The following is a 17368-nucleotide window of genomic DNA, read 5'->3' on the forward strand; positions in this document are numbered from 1 at the left end:
AAATAATTATAGAGATCCTTGTAAACAGTAATGTAAGTTTTCTGAGCTCTTGCTGGGGCAGATTTTATTATTAAGGATTGAGCACTCAAAGAGCTTTCATTTCAGCCTATAAAAATAACATGATTTTGTCAGTCCCCAACTTATTTAGCTAGATGCTTTCTTTTTTCATTTCCTATTGGATTTTTTGTCATTTCCTTACTGACTTGTAGGAGTTCTTTTATTCTTGATACAAAGCATTTGTTAATTATAGGTATTGTAAATATCTTATTCCAATCTCTGGCTTGCCTTTTTATTCTCGCAATGATGTATATGAGTAGAAGTTTTTCATTTTATTTTAATCAAATTAATATTTTTTCTCTTTATGATTAGTAATTTTTGTTTATGTAAGATATCTTCTCTACCATAATTTCATGAAGTAATTTTCTATTTTCTTTAAAAATTCTTTCATAAATTTTCATGTTTACATCTGTAGTCCATCAGTCCATCTGGAAATGAATTTTTGTGTATAGTGTGAAGTAGGATTGAATATTAATTTTATTCTTTTTTGAGTATCTAACTCGAAATTGTTTAATAAAAATACCAACCTTTCTTTACTGAACTTCAGTGTCACCTCTCTCAGAAATTAGGTCAGAAATCAGGTGACTATATGTGAGTACCTTTTTGCATTATCTGTCTTATTACGTTAGCTTTCTACTGTTCTAATATATAGTTGTGTAAATTCTCCAGCTTCATTCTTCTTCAAAATTGCCTTTACTCCTTTGAGTCCTTTTCATTTCTCTATAAATTCTAGAATCAGCTTATAAATTTCTACAAAAGAAAAATTCTTCTGAGGTTTTATTTGGAATTGTATTCAATCTGGTATCGTATCAATAATAACACAGTTCAGGGATCAGTTTAACAAGAATTGACATTTTTTATATTTACTTTTTCCATCCACGAATACAGTATATCCTTCCATTTACTGAGGTCATCTTTAATTTTTCCTAATAATGTTTTGAAAGTTTTCTTGTAGAGGTCTTGGGTGGCATTTGTCACATTTACTCCTAGGTGTTTCATATATTTGATGCCATTTAAATGGTTTTATTTTTTAAATTTCATTTTCTATTGGTGTTTCACTGATGTATAGAAATATATTTAATATTGTGAATAGAACATAAATTTAGCAAGTTTATTTTTATATTCCAATAATTTCCCATTAAATTTCAACATATGTAATCATGTTGTAGCAAATAACGACTCATTTTTTTCTTTTAAAACTGTATGCCTTCTAAATTTTTTATTTACATTCTCGTACTGGCTAGGACCTTATTGCAAAGTTTAGTAAACTTGGTTATAGCTATTAGTCTTATTTCATTCTTAACCTTGGAGGAGAGTTTTTAATATTTCAATATTAAATAAGATGTTTGATATAAGCATTTTATAGCTAATCTTTTTTCAGATTGGAAATTTTATTGTTATTTCAAGTTGCTAAGAAATTTTATTTTGAAAAATTTTTGACTATCAAGTACTCTTTCCAATTAATCGAGATAATCACATGCTTTTTCCTCTTATTTTATTTGATTTTGCTAATTATATTAAACATTTCAGAAGTTTAATCTATCCTTGTTTTTCATAATGAATTACTCTTTTCCTATATCTTTGAATTTTTATACTATTTTATGTGTCATTTTTTCATCTATGTTCATGAGACTAATCAATCCATATTACTCCTTTCTTTTAATGCTTGCTATTGGCATCAAAGCATTGCTAATTTTTTAAAATTAATTAAGAAATTCTCCTCTTTTTTTCTGTTCTCTAGAAAAGTTTGTGTAAAGTTAGTGTTTTTTTCCCCCAGGAGTTTGTAAAAATTCACCAGTGAAGCCATCTGAGGTTGGCATTTTCTTTGTGGGAAAATTCTTAATTCTGAATCAATTTATTAGCTCTTTAAGGATATTCAGATTTCTATATTCTCTTTTGTCAGTTTTATTAAAGTGTTTTTACACCTAGTTATTTTTAAATATGTTCTTGTCTCTGTCATTAAACTAATGCAATGTCCTATCCTTTCATAAAGTCATTCTCTTTGCTTATCTCCTTCATGGACAAGTTCTTAAAATAATTATGTGTACTTGGTATTTCCAGTTATTGTTTCCATGCAACCCATTCAAGCATTGCTTAGAACACCCTTCATAAATGTCATCAATGATGCCCATAGTGCTAAATCCAGCAGGCACTTTAGTTAGTACTCATGTTATCCAACTTCTTAGAAACTTTCCAATTTTCTTTACCACACATTTTTTTCTTAAATATCTCTCTTCTTCATCCCATATTCCTCCTTCTTGTATGGAAATTTCTCATTCAATTATTTTTTACTTCATTTTCTCAACCAGAAAATTAAAAGATGCGATTTCTCCCAGGATTTTTTATTTTTTTTTAGCCTCTTCCTAATTAAGTTCATCCACAGCCATAACTTCGATATCATCTATTATTGATTAATCACAAATGTATGTCTCTAGCCCAGAATTTCTCAACTTCAGCAATATTGACATTTTGGGCCGGATGGTTCATTGTTGGGTGTAGTCCTAGGTGTTATAGGAAGCTTGCCACTATCCCAAGCCTCTACCCACTAGATGCCAGTAACATCCCCATTCACACATGCTGATAGGACTCTCCTTCCAAACGTGACAATCATAAATGTTTCTGATTTTATCAAGTATTCCCAGAGGTGGAAGTAATTGTTTCCCATTGAAGTTACTGTTGTAAACGAATAATCTGTTTATATCATACTCAATGCCTACTTAATACCTCATTTTTCAAATCTCAAAGACACTCAAAAATCAATTTATGTAAAATCAACCATAATAATCTGTCCTTTAACTAGAATGTAAACTCCTTGAGGACATACGACAAATATTAACTTGACTTTTTAAAAAATATAATTCCTTTGGAATATGGCAAGTGCTCAATAAGTAGGGATTCAAACATATTTGTTAACTAACTGAAGGAAATATTTTTTAAAGCATTCAGAATCTGTGTATTTTTCTTGGTTTTATCTCAATAGTGACACATTTTTGTCATTTTAAGGTTTAAATTTTATCTTGAAGAAAAGCAAATAACCCAGCATCAAAATTATGTACTAGGTGGTGATCAAACTGAATAAGTTTTTTGGAGGAAGCGGGAGGATAACACTGAATATAAAATCTTGATTTTCTTTTTGTGGCTCAGAAATTCTGAAGATAGTTCTCAGAGAGAAATCTAAAAAATTCCTCTAACAATGACAATATAACTGTAATAATGAACTACTTCCTAGAGAGACTATTTAAAAGACTATGGTGTGTGTGTGTGTGTGTGTGTGTGTGTGTGTGTGTGTGTGTGTTGAGAGAAAGAGAGACAGAGAGAGAGAGAAAATCTATAATAAAAGTAGAGGTAAAGTTTATTTTTATTAGAAGTAATGTTAAATACTTGAAGGAATAAATAATAAAAACCTGTTATGGTTTTGAGAGCAACAGAGCAACAGTTCAAAACATTCAATATACAATGACTTACTAATTTTTCACTTCTAGTATGCTATAAGATTCAGTTCCAGAAATAAAAATTCGTTTGATATATTACTTAAATGTTTCTCTTTTAGTAGTTTTATGAGTACCTTTGGAAATATTAGAGAAATGGTAGATATGTTTCTAGAAACTATCCATGTTCTGTTCTTTTTATTAGTTGACATGTTTAATTCAATATATTTAATAATGTGTTTATTGACAAAACAAAATACATTTGTGCAAAATATTAAAAAATAATAAAGGATAGAAATTAAATTAAAATATTTTCTTTTGCTGTTCAATCACACTGCTCTGCCTAGATATTCATTGTTAAGGGACTATTATGTATTTTTCAGATTGTTTATTATGAAATTTATCTATCTACTCTATTATTTATCTATCATCTATCTATTATCATCTATCATCTCAGACCATGTTATTTTAAAATCATGATGCTTTTTAACTTAATATTACTTTTAAAAATTCTAGTATAACTAGATCTACCTCTTCATTTAAAATTTTCACTTGGAGATCATAATGTGTATATATTGTAATTTATGTACTGTAACTTATTTATGCATTTCCTTATGTATGTACATTTTGATGGTTCTAATGTTTCACTGTTGTAGGTATTGTTAAAATGATACATATATATTTATATGCATCATGATTATTTGTGCAGCAGATATTTCTGTAGTGCATTTCTCAAAATTTCAAACATTTTAAATGTTAACAAAGACTCAAATTTGAGTTTAGGGGTCTGGTATTTTTCTTCTAATACAAGACCTAAGCTGATCTATTTGTATTTTTTATGGTCCTTTACTCTGCATTCCGTGTCTGAGGTTTCTGTCTCTTGCCAGCAAACCTAATGTTCTTCCCATCTTTTCATCTCTCACCTTAACTCTTTTAGGTTTGATCTCTGCCTCTGAAATATGCCAGGTTCTTGAAGTTATTTTCACGTTATGGATCTAAGCTCTAACAATACCCTTATAATTTTTTAAGTACTTATATTAAATAGAACTATTTTGTTTGCAAATTATTAGAGTAAATAATTTGATGTGAAAGATAATGGCCCTGCTAATAGAATGTCAGTATTATGCAAGAAATCGCCATTTAATGGCAAGGATATAATTAAAGACTTTGTCTTTAGGAATTTTGGACTTTGATTTCTCTGCTCTTAAATCACCAAGTCAAGTTATTTAAAATTTGTGTTACTTTAAATTCTCCTTGGGAAACTGACAATGAGAATAGCAAACTGGACATGTGAGATATAAACTTACCATAAAGAAACAAAGAGGAGTTTGCCTTTCTTGTGTCAGGCTGACTTTTAGAGAGGAAAAAAGGTGGAACAGAGTCAAACATGCCCTATTTTTCTCATGTTTACCAATTATGTAAGTCACTCTACTTTCCCTGAGTAAATGTAAAGAAAAAGGTCAGAAATGATGCTATTTGAGTTGTCACTAAGTAGAAAGAAATGTGTTTTCTCTGGGTCAACTAGCAGGCAATTTCTTTTTCAAAATTTTTCACATGTGTGGCAGTTGGTGCTGGCTGTCATCTGGGTTTTGTGTCTCCAACATTCTGGGCTGGACTTCTTCACCAAGTGACCTAGGTCTCAAATGCAGAGAGAGAAAAAGAGGGCTAGCCCCAATGTGCAAGTACTTTTTAAGCCTCTGATTATGTCACATTCATAAATATCTCATGGACAAGTCACATACCCAGGTCCAGTCAATGTGAGAGCGAACAATAAAAGGATGTATTAATTTACCATGGTGGGGATGCCTCAATTATAAATAAACTATTCCCATTGTCAATTTCCCAAGGAGAATTTAAAGTAACACAAATTTTAAACAACTTTGACTTGGTGATAATAAGATCAGAAAAATCAAAGTCCAAAATTCTTAAAGGCAAAGCTATATATGCTTGCTTTAGTAAATTAAACTCTGAGGAAAATAAACTCCTTTCATACCTTTTTTCCACTCACTTTCAATCAGAATCATAGCTCTCTGATGGCTAGTTAAGTTAAAGTTTGGTCTTTTTTTATCACTAAAACCTGGCCATCTTCCACCATAATTATTTTTAATTACACAGGCTCTCAAATTGATTTAGTCTCTGCATCTTACTTTAAGGAGTTCAAAAGTTAAGGAAACACATAAAATTTTAACACTATTAGCCCCAAACTCATAGAATTTCAGAAACAAACCAATGTCTAGCCTGTGGAGTGATAGTCCAAAGTAAATTATTCCCAGAAGCTAGAGCACAGTGCCATTTAAGTCCTTGTTATTTAGAGCAGAGACTTGGTAGTAATTGTGGAAAGAGCAATTGATGAAGCAAATCTTGGTTTCAACCTTACCAATCTTTGCCAATCATACCAGGCATCTATGAACTGTGGGAGAAATTTCCCTTAAACAGTTTCATGTTGGTGTTTTGTGTGTACTATAGAAGAAATCCGCCTGTCTGCTTTTTCCCTTTCTCTGAAACTAGTTGTGTGGCTATGGATTACAAGAGCTTTGATTCTTCACTGATTGTGGGCTTATAATTGAGATTCTACTCTCTTGTGAATACACACTTTGCTTTATACCCCTCAGGCTGATGTTAATGCCTCTGGTATCCAAAGTGAGTAAGAAGTGATTTTCTTGCAAATTGATTAATTAAAAACAAAACAAAACAAAACAAAACAACGCCTTCTGAAGGGGATGCTATATTGCTATATACTGGTCTCCAAAATCTAAATCACTTAGATAATCTTATGTAACTTAAAATAAAAAAAAAACAAACAAAAAACAGAACCAACACGTAGCCATATTGGAAGGGGGATATAATTACTCTGCCTAAATAACTATTCTATCTCCTGTTTCTTCCTTAGTCCTTGGCCATGAATGCAAATAAAAACAGCATAAAGAGAAATATAATTTGAGGCTGCTGATCAAGCACTATAGATTGATACTTATACCCAATTAACACACTGGTGCTCTGCAGTATCAGAGAACTTCACTGTGTCTGAAATTTAAAGCTGCAACTTTTAGATGTGCCTGAGAAACACAATAAAACCAGTCAAATTATGCCACTCATCAGTGTCTTAAAACTTGTTATATGCCACTCCTGTTTTAAGGTGTCTTAAGAAAAAATAATTTCAATCAACGTAAGCCAAGTCATCTGAGTTAAAAGTCAGTTTAAGTCAAGCCTTATTCAGGTCGGGTAAGATGAGGAGGCTTGGGTGCAAATCTACAGCACATTTTTGTTGTGTCTTCACATGACATTCAATAGCTATTAGACAACCCTAAACTGTAAAGGGCATCAGCAAGTTGTAAATGTTATTAACCACTTAATTTGTGAAACTAAAGTATATGGGTACCTTAATAAGGCTTAATATATACTCAATACATGCATTGAGGTCATACTAGGATTCTTAAGCACTGTTCAATTGGCTCACAAAGGCTGGTCCTATTTCTTACATTTTTAACATTTGGATAGATTTTGGGTTTAGAGTTTTAGGAAGCTATTATATGACACTCTTCTGTCCTTTTTGAATTAATTGAGCAAGATGGCATAGTAATTAAGCAGAAACAAATAAAATGATTAGATTTACTACTGGAGAACTGAGTTTTCTCTCAGTCTAATATTGCTAAACTCAGAACATGAAGGAACAGAGAATGCATTTATTCAGTTAACATACTGGCTCCTCAGAAAAAGTATCAGAACAAAGCTAAACTTGCTCAATTATTTGCCCATCCATGGAATTTAAATTTGAGCAGAATGACACAGGAAGAAAGGGAGAATGGAGTGTAATTTTGCTGCAGTGTTCCAATGAGATCATTTGAGAGTTCTTGACAGATATTTGCAGCTCTTCCAGTACCAGACATACCCAAGATTTTGGTGATCTATTTTTCCTACAAATTTGATAATATCTAATAAACATTTTTATGTTACTCAAAGTTGATTTAGTTACTTGCAACAAAATAAGCCTATTCATATATTTTGTTTGTTTGTTTTAGTTTTGGTTGTGTTTATCTCTGTAATCTACTTGGAATATCTTTAGTGAATGCTGCGAATTGAGGCTCTAGATTCATATTTTTCAAGTAGCTAAGCAATTTTCTTAGCACTACTGACTAAATATTTTTTCTCAATGCCACATCTTGATCAAAGATTTTAAATGAATAGTACTGATTAGAATTTTATCCTTAAAATTTGTTATTATGATGATATACTCCTGAAAATTCGAGGATGTTGAAAGTGAGTTTGGTCTCTGAGAATTAAACAGAAACTATAATATCTAATAAATCTGACTATAGGTCCATAAAAATGTAAAGCCATTAGGAAGAGACAATATTTTTCTCAGTCCAGCAAAATGGATATAATCTTCTTTAAGGCATTAAGTATATCTAAATAAGAATCGTGAATCAGAGGAACTCTTTCTTAGCCACAGACACCAGAAAAGTGGTCACTAAAGCAAACATAAGCAGAGACTATTCAAATACGGTTCAGAGACCAGGTTACTGGACTAATCACACATCTGCTCCTGAAGATGAGGCAGTCTTTTGGGTGGGAGATACATCCTTGGCTGTAGTCAACAGATTTTAGGCAAAAACTTTCAAATATTTCTAATACCTTGCAACAACAAACTAATAATGAGATATTTCAACTTCAGGTGACCAAACTGACACTGTTCTGATTACCTGCTCATCAATATAACTTCTGAATAGAATATGCTCCCTGTATGTCTAACCTCAAAGAAAATTTATTGATCAGAAAGATTTTTGACTACTCTCATTTTCTGATATAGTTGTTTCTGCTTATAAATAAAATGGTTTCTCACTGGGATTTGTCTTTCTATACAGCTTGACTATACACAGCTTAAAAATAATATTTTCTTTGCTAAGGAATGACAACCAACCAACAAATCAATCAACCAGCAAACTCCACTTACTAGGGATAAAAAAAATCCAAGTGATAATTCAACAATTTGAAATTAATAAGATACAATAGAAGCTCTCTATAACATTGTAAACTAATGATTCAACTGCAAAGATGATAATTCAACCAAGAAGAAAAAAGTATATTAACCTCAATAGCCAAACAAAAGTAGGAAGGAGAAGTAGACTAGTAAAATCTCAGAATATAGTAGACCTTACCTTACTTTTAATATCTTAATGATTGACTAGAGTTCAAGAGCCACAAGTTAGAAAAACTATTTCTATCCAATCTTCAGTATGAAAATTCAATAAATTTATTTAATTTAGATATAAGCAGAAAATAGCAGTTACCATTTTCAGGGAAAACAGACAGGAGCTAAACTGGGGAATTTGCTAGCATGTTAATATTTTCCCCTGATATAGTCACCTACTGATTGTTGTGGACATATATAATGAAATTCTAGATCTATTTTTATAATGAAAAATTAAGTGATTGTAGAGGTCAGTGCTAACATTTTCTGTTATTGAGCTTAGTGTGTGTGTGTGTGTTTGTGTGTGTGTATTTATCTTAAACAATCCCAGTATAGCCTTTCAATATGGATGTACTTGAATTAGAAAGCGGAATCCATATTAATAGTATTTGAAGTTAGACTTTATTTTTTTCTCTTAGAAATATAACCAAATTTATAGCATATTTTGACAATAACTATAGAGTTTGATGTGCCCTGAATGCTTTTCTTACAGGCTGGTCATTTTGTTTATCTTCTACTAGAACATCTAAATTCATCATTTTAAGACCATTTCACAGCTAATGAAAGAGCCGAGACGTATTTTTGAAAATCATTGTCTGTCCTCCTAATTTCTCTAACTAGCCTCGTTGAATAGCTTCTTCTGCATGATCATTATGAAATCTCAATAGGATATAAGACCCAGATCTCTGGATTGATTGAAGCTTGATTGACTCCATTCTGCTTCCCACTGTGACAGGTAATCTGGCTCTGCTTATCCACTGTTGGAAGGTCAGCATAGCAGCTCTCTTCCATGCTTTTAAGTTGACCAACAGATTAACTGGACATGTTTCTCTCACAACAAAGGCAGAAGCAGAAGAGATCAAGCAAAACCAAGTACATCTTTAAGGCCTATGCTCATAAATAGCATGCTTTTACTTCTACCAATATTCTCTTGGCTAACGCAACAGTCAAGGCAACAGTGAGGCAGAGCACGAGTGTGGATGCAGGAAGGAATAAGAAATAGGGTCAATAATTTATTCTGGGAAAATGAAAAAATCACTTTTCCAGTAGCACACAGATCATAGAGACTAGAGTATTGTTTTTTTTTTAAATGGTCTATTTAAAACAGATGTCTCCAGAAGTGCCTCATGAAGAAGTGTCATTTAAAGAGCACAAGCTCAGGTGGCACATGACATAGTATATTTTTACTTTATCAGTTTAAATATTCTAGCCTTCAATGTCTAGGTTCAAGTTCTAACTCTGTCACTAGTTTTACCTCTATGATTTAGGACAGTGGTTCTCAAACTGTAATGTGAATCTAAGTCAGCTGGTGGGCTTGTTAAGACAGAAGCAGTGTCTGATTCATTAGGTTTGGGGTGGAGCTTATGCTGCTGGACAAGGTACCACAACTTGAAAATTATTGATTTAAGCAATCTATAAAGTGAATCATTAATAACTATAATAGTTGGTTTCTGTTTTACAAGGCCCCAAGATTTCTTTTTCTTTATTTTCATTGTTTTCAGTTTTGAAGAGAAATGATTTTCTTATTCTGTATTACTTGCATCATCTTCTATTCATAGACTTCAATAAATCTGGGGGGATTTTGTACTTCAGCTGACTTTTGGTGATTTACAATCAGTGGATTTCAAGCCTTTGTGAATATCAAACATGCTTATTTGCCTCATCAGCTATCTGAGCAAATTTAAGGAAAAGAATTTGTCTCTGTATTAATTAAAACCTTTTGGTACTTAAATCATCATCTAAATGTGATTCAATTCAACAAACAAGTACCGAGTTCCCATTCTAAGATCCTCAGCTAAATGTTCTTGAGAAAACAGAGAAGGTTAAAAAAGAATTCAACTCGTCTATGGCCTTGCTACCCAGAACAAGACTGATCCCATCTGATCTCAGAAGTTAAGCGGGGTTGGTTCTAGTTAGTACTTGGATGGGAGATCATCTAGAAAGACCAGGTACTGTAGGTGTAAAAAAAATAAAAAAGTAAGAGATTATAAGCTGACAAGTTCTTTGCAATCTGTAAGGTCTACCAAGGATTGCCTAGCCTAAAAAAATAAATAAATAAAGAGAAAAATATTTTAAAAATTAAAAAATAGAAAACAATACAGATGATAATCTCCTCTGGATTTGATCTATTTGACATTTATTCTGCAATAGTCAGATTTGTATTCCAGAAAGAAAACTCAGGTACCTATGTGGAGACTGAATAGTTTTTGAAAGTATAGGTAAGTAATAGGTATTTCTATAGGAAATATTTCAAGCTTTACACAGTGTCAGAATCTGGATACTTTTGTCAAGGGGGTTGTGTACATTGCTTACCAAGTCAAAGCATTACAGGCTGGTGTCTCTGGATATCATTAGCCTCATGCAACCCTATGAGTGTACTAAAAAATCCTGCATAAATTGCTATGGGGCAATTGTGCCACAGCTAATTTAGTGCATTACAAAATTAAATTGCTGTAAAATCCATCAACATTTACTGTAAATGTGACTTTATACTAAAGCTTTTTATACATTTTTGGCTTTCTCCCCCCCCCACCACCGCAGCTTTATTGTGGTATAACTGCCAAATAAAATTGTAAGATATTTAAAGTGTCCTCAATGATGATTTGATATAGATATATAGGGAAAGGATTCCCCTATCAAGTTAATTAACACATCCATCATCTCACATATTTATATTTTGTGTGTATGAGAACATTTAGGTTCCATTTTCTTAGCAAATTTCAATTATACAATATACTGTTATCAACTATAGTCACCATGTTACATATTATATGCTCAGACTTTATTCATTTTACGACTGAAAGTTTATATCTTGTGATCAATCTCTCCTTAGTTTCCTACCTCTGAGGCCCTGGAAACCAATTTTTTACTGTTTCTATGAGTTCAGTTTTTTTTGAGTCTACATGAAAGTGATACCATGTAGTATTTGTCTTTCTTATTTCACTTAGCATATTGCTAAATGTACTTAACAATGCTTTTTGTTATTGGATTCATCCATATTACAAATGGCAGAGTTCCTTTTTTCTTAAGGCTGATAGATGACATAGATAGAGATAGAGATAAAGATAGAGATAGAAATAAAGATAGAGATAGAGATAGAGATAATATAGATAGATATAGATATAGATATAGATATATAGATACGCATATACATATACAAGTTCACATTTTTTAAAATCCATTCTTCCATCCACAGATACTTAGGTTATTTACATGCCCTTGGCTATGGTGAATAATGAATGCTACAAAGAACATAAAAGTACAGGTATTTTCTTGAGATAATAGTTTTGTTTCCTATGTGGAATTGTTGGGTCATATGGTAATTCTATTTTTAATTATTTGTGAAATCTTCATAATGTTTTCTATAGTGGCTGCACCGATTTCCATTCCCAGTAACAGGACACAGGGTTTCCTTTTCTCCATGCCAACACTTGTCATCTCTTATCTTTTTGAAAATGGGCATTCTAACAGATGTGAGGTGATATCCCATTGAGGTTTTAATTTGCATTTCCCTGAATATTAGTGATGTTGAGCACTTTTTCATGTACCTGTTGGCCATTGTACGTCTGTTTTTAGAAAAATGTCTATTCAGGTGTTTTGCCCTTTTTTAATTGAATTATTTTTGAGTTGTATGAGTTCCTTGTATATTTTGAATATTAACCCATTATTTGGCATGTGGTTTGCAAAAAATCTTCTGCTGTTTCATAGGTTGCTTAAGTTCTAGAAGTTATCTTTTTTAGATTTTAATAGTTTTCTTTTCTGTTCAGAAGTTTAATGCAGTCCCATTTGCTTTTGCATGGTGTTTTTTGTTTGTTTGTTTTTTGCTATTTATGTCAAATTCAAAAAAATATTGCCAAGACCTATGTCAAGAAGCTTACCATTTATGTTTTCTTCTAGGACTTTTATAATTTCAGGCTTTTTATTCAACTCTTTAATCTATTTTAAGTTGATTTTTGTGTGTGGTGCAGGATAAGAATTCAGTTTTATTCTTCTACATGTGAATGTCCTGTGTTTCCAACATCATTTATTAAAGAGATTGTTCTTTTCTCATTATGCATTCTTGGTTCTTTTGTTATAAGTTAATTGACTATATATGTTTAGGATTATTTCTTGGCTCTCTATTTTGTTCCACTGATCTATGTGTCTGTTTTTATGCCAATACTGTAATGGTTTAATTGCTATAGTTTTATAATATAGTTTGAAAGCAGGGAGAGAGATGCCTCCAGCTTTGTTCTTCTTTCTCAAGATTATTTTGCCTACTTGGGGTTTTCTGTGTTTTCATATAAATTTTAGGATTGTTTCTCTGGTTTTGTAAAAAATACCATTGGAATTTTGATAGGGATTATATTGAAACTTTAGATTTCTTTGAGTAGTATGGGCTTTTTAACATATAATTTTCCATTCGATAAGCACTAAATATCTTGCCATATATTTGTGTCTCTTTTAATTTATTTCATCAATATTTTATAGCTTTTTGTGTACAGATCTCTCAACTCCTTGGTTAAATTAATTTGTAAGTATTTTTTGATGCAATCATGAATGATAGATAGGATCATTTTCTTAATTTCTCTTTCTGATTGTTCAGTATTATACTATAGAAGTACAACTGATTTTTGTATATAGATTTTGCATCTTGCACATTTACTAAGTTTGTTTATTAGTTCTAACAGTTCTTTTGGGGGGCAGATATTAGAATTTTCTATATATAATATCATGTCATTTATGAACAGAGACAATTTTACTTCTTTTCTGATTTGGATGCCTTTTATTTCTTTTTCTTGCCTGTGGAATAAAAGTTGTGAAAGTTGGCATCCCTGTATTTTCCTGATGTTAAAAAAATAGCTTTCATCTTTCATCTTTGAGTTTGATGTTGGCTGTGGGCTTGTCATATATAACTTTTATTATGTTAAGGTACATTTTCTCTGTACTCAGTTTGTTGAGTTTGTTTGTTTGCTTGTTTGTTTTGTTTGTTTTTTTTTATCATGAATGGATGTTGAATTTTCTCAAATACTTTTTCTGCACCTATTAAGTTGATCATCTAATTTTTATCCTTCATTTTGTTAATATTATACCATTGTGATCGCTTTGTGGATGTTCAACCATTCTTGCATTCTTAGCATAAATCACACTCATTTGTGGTGTACGATCTTTTTAATACGTTGTTGAATTCAGTTTGCCTATATTTACTGAAGATTTTTACATCTATGTTCTTCAGGGATATTGTCCTACAATTTTCTTTTCCTGAAGTGTCCTTGTTTGGTTTTAGTATCAAGGTAATGCTGGCCTCATAAAATGTTTGGAAGTGTTTCCTCCTCTTCTACTTTCTGAAAGAGTTTGAGAAGGAGTTACATTAATCTTTTTTTGAGTATTTAGTAGAATTCACCAGTGTTGCTATCTGTTTCTAGATTTTTGTTTGTAGGGATGTTTTTGATTACTAATTTAATCTCCTTAGTAGTAATTGATCAGTTCAGATTTTCTGTTTCTTCATGATTCAGTCTTGTCTACCTGTGTTGATATGGGTATTTTCTCATTCTTCCATTGTGTAGAAGTTGCTCAGCTAGTGTTTTTTATTTCTTTCAGAGGGAATTGCTCCATGTGCAGTTGTACATTTAGTGTGTCCTTGGGAGGAGGGAAAGTCAGAAGTCTCCTATGTTGCCATCTTGGTTGACTCCATTGAGAGCCTTAAAAATTTAATTGGCCATAATGTGATTTGTTCTTACTACTTGGTTGAATGTTCTCAGTTTGAGTGAGTTTGAAAATTAGAATAAACATCGACTGCTTAGTTGGTCTCAGTGAAAACTAAATCCACTGCAAATGTTTTTCAACTTATGATGGGGTTACATCCCTATAAACTCATTGTAAGTTGAACATATCATTAACTCAAAATACATTTAATACACCTAATCTACCGAACATCATAGCTTAACCTAGCCTACCTTAAACACATTCAAAACACTTACATTAGCCTACCGTTGGGCAAAATTATCTCACTGTTGCTGCCCAGCATCATAAGAGAGTGTTATACAGATATTGCTAGCCCAGTAAAAGATCAAAATTCTGCTGATTTCTACTGATTGCATATCACTTTCACCTCATCATAAAGTCAAAAAATTATAAGTTGAACCATCATAAGTTGGACACCATTCGTATTTATTTTTCAGAGATTCAAAATATAATAAACATTTAATATAAAAGATTAACAGAGTTTATTCCTAGGGCCAATTTTATTTTAGTTAATTGGGAATTGTAAGCTGAAGGAGAATTGTACATTTACTTCTTATTCAAAAGAAACTTGTGATAAATCTTCTCAATTATAAGGTTTGCTTACCATTTCTGCTTTTGTTCCAAGCAACTTCTAATCTCCTTTTTGTATCTATGGATTTGCCTATTCTGAATGTTTCACATAAATATGATAGTAGAATATGTGGCCGTTGTGTCTGGCTTCTTTAACTTAGCCTCATGTTTTCAAGGTTCTTCCATGTTGTAGCATGTAGCAGTACTTTATTCCTTTTTGTGCCTTTCTATTGTATGAATATGAAGCTCATTTTGTTTATCCATTTATCGATTACTGGGCATTTTGGCTGTTTCCACTTTTGAGCTATATGAATAATGATTCTATAAACATTTGTGTACCAGTTTATATGTGGACATATGTTTTAAATTCTTTGGCATATATACTTAGGAGTGAAATTGTTGGGTCACATTGTAACTCCATGTTTAACTTTTTAAAGAACTTCCATTGTGTTTTTCATAGTGGTTGGACCATTTTCCAATATCACAAGCAATGTTTTATGGTTCCAATTTCTCCACATTTTCACTAATACTTGCTAATATCCATCTTTTTTTATTATAATCATCCCAGTGAGTGTAATGTGACATCTCATTGTACTTTTCCCCAATGGGTAATGATGTTGATCATGTTTTCATATGCTTATTGGCCATTTGTCTATCTTTGGAAAAATGTCAGTTCAAATCATTTGCTTATTTTATAATTAGGTTATCTGTATTTTTGTGTTGAATTCATTATATATTCTGTGTATTAGACTATATTAGATACATGATTTGAAAATATTTTCTCCTCTGATTTATTTTTTATGACCAGATTTATTGTGAAGTTTCCTTTCAAGTTTAACAGTGCCTCTTAGCTTCTAATATTTCTTGATAATATTGTCATTATTCATGACAATATTACTATTGCAAACAATGTTTCTCACTATAGTTATTATATGTGTATATATAAACATTTTTCTTTTATTAAGCCACAAGGTTAGTGGAAAGAATATGCATTGAACAGTTGAGAAATTGGCACCTTAGTCACATTATTCATTAGCCTTTCATTGGCCAAGATTTAATTTTATTTATATAAAATCAGTTATAAGATCATCTCAAGAGAGAGAATGTTAATGATCAATTAATTAGAGTCAGTGAAGAAATTGTTTTAAAAATATCCTAAATAAATGAGAAGAAATTTTAGCAAGTATCTAAATATCACATCAATCAGCAAATAATTATTATTTCCAGAAATATTCTAAAAGAATTATTAACTGGTTTTACTATACCCTTATCTTCATGCCTTCCTCTAAAAATAAAACTTTTCATGTACTATGATGTACTGCAGATAGTCTAAAAGGTAATACTACACAGATATAGAATATCAAGTCCTGAGGTTCAGAAAACACACAATGACCAAAGTAATATAATGTAATAACTTCTGATTATACCCTTTGAAAATTAATTAGAAATAACTAACCTCAGGTATATTATTTAATTAAATGTACATAATATTGCTTGGATATCTGAAGATAAGAAGTCAAGTTTAGTCTATGTGTTATAATTGTGAATTTGGACTCTGTATAACTTTGATGGTTAATTATACTGAGAAACGTTCATCTTTTGATACTTGACTATGAGCTTATAAACATGGCTTCTGTAAGAGGATAGTCTAATCAGTGCTCAAATTAGAGTAACTCATAACAAAGTGAGCAAGGGCAGGATGGAAGAAACTTATAAGAATAGTTTGGTCGTGTGAGACTTGCTTTGGAATGTTTCTGCAATTGTAATCAGTATTGTATAATGCAGGCTCCTGTTTCATGCTGGAGACTACTTCAGTAAGAAAATGCTTTCAGTGCTAAGTCAGATAACTGTTGCTCCTTAATGGAGAGTAAGAGCAGAAAGATTCCTACTGAAATGTTTCATTGTAGTATGTAATAAAGTATTCAAATAATTATTAATGTTGGATCTGCTGATTACCTTATGTTCCATCAAATCTCATTCTTCTCCACAAAATCCACTGCTTTGATCCTAAATAATTAAAATTTCATTGTTTTCCCCAAATAACTTAGGACAGTACCTTTGAAGTCTGCATAAGTAAAAAGCAGGCTATTACAGAGTAAATATTCTTCTGTTAGTAAAGAGATGTATAAGTATTTGTAAAAGCCAATTATGAGAAGATAAAGTAGGGAGATACTTTGGTAATTATGTCTTGAATTAAAATAGAGTAGAAATAAGGCGTAGATGTTTAGATACTGTAATTTATTTCAATATGTTTAAAACCTATTCTTTCTTTTTACATTTCCTTTTCCCCTCTGTCTCCCTCTACCATATAATTTTAACTGATTTTATGTACATATGTACTCACATATATTATGCATTGCTTCAGGAGCAGCAATAGCCACAGTTCAAATCCTAAGTCTGG

Source organism: Pteropus alecto, unplaced genomic scaffold (assembly GCF_000325575.1).
Source record: "Pteropus alecto unplaced genomic scaffold, ASM32557v1 scaffold311, whole genome shotgun sequence".
In the NCBI taxonomy this organism is placed as follows: Eukaryota; Metazoa; Chordata; class Mammalia; order Chiroptera; family Pteropodidae; genus Pteropus; species Pteropus alecto.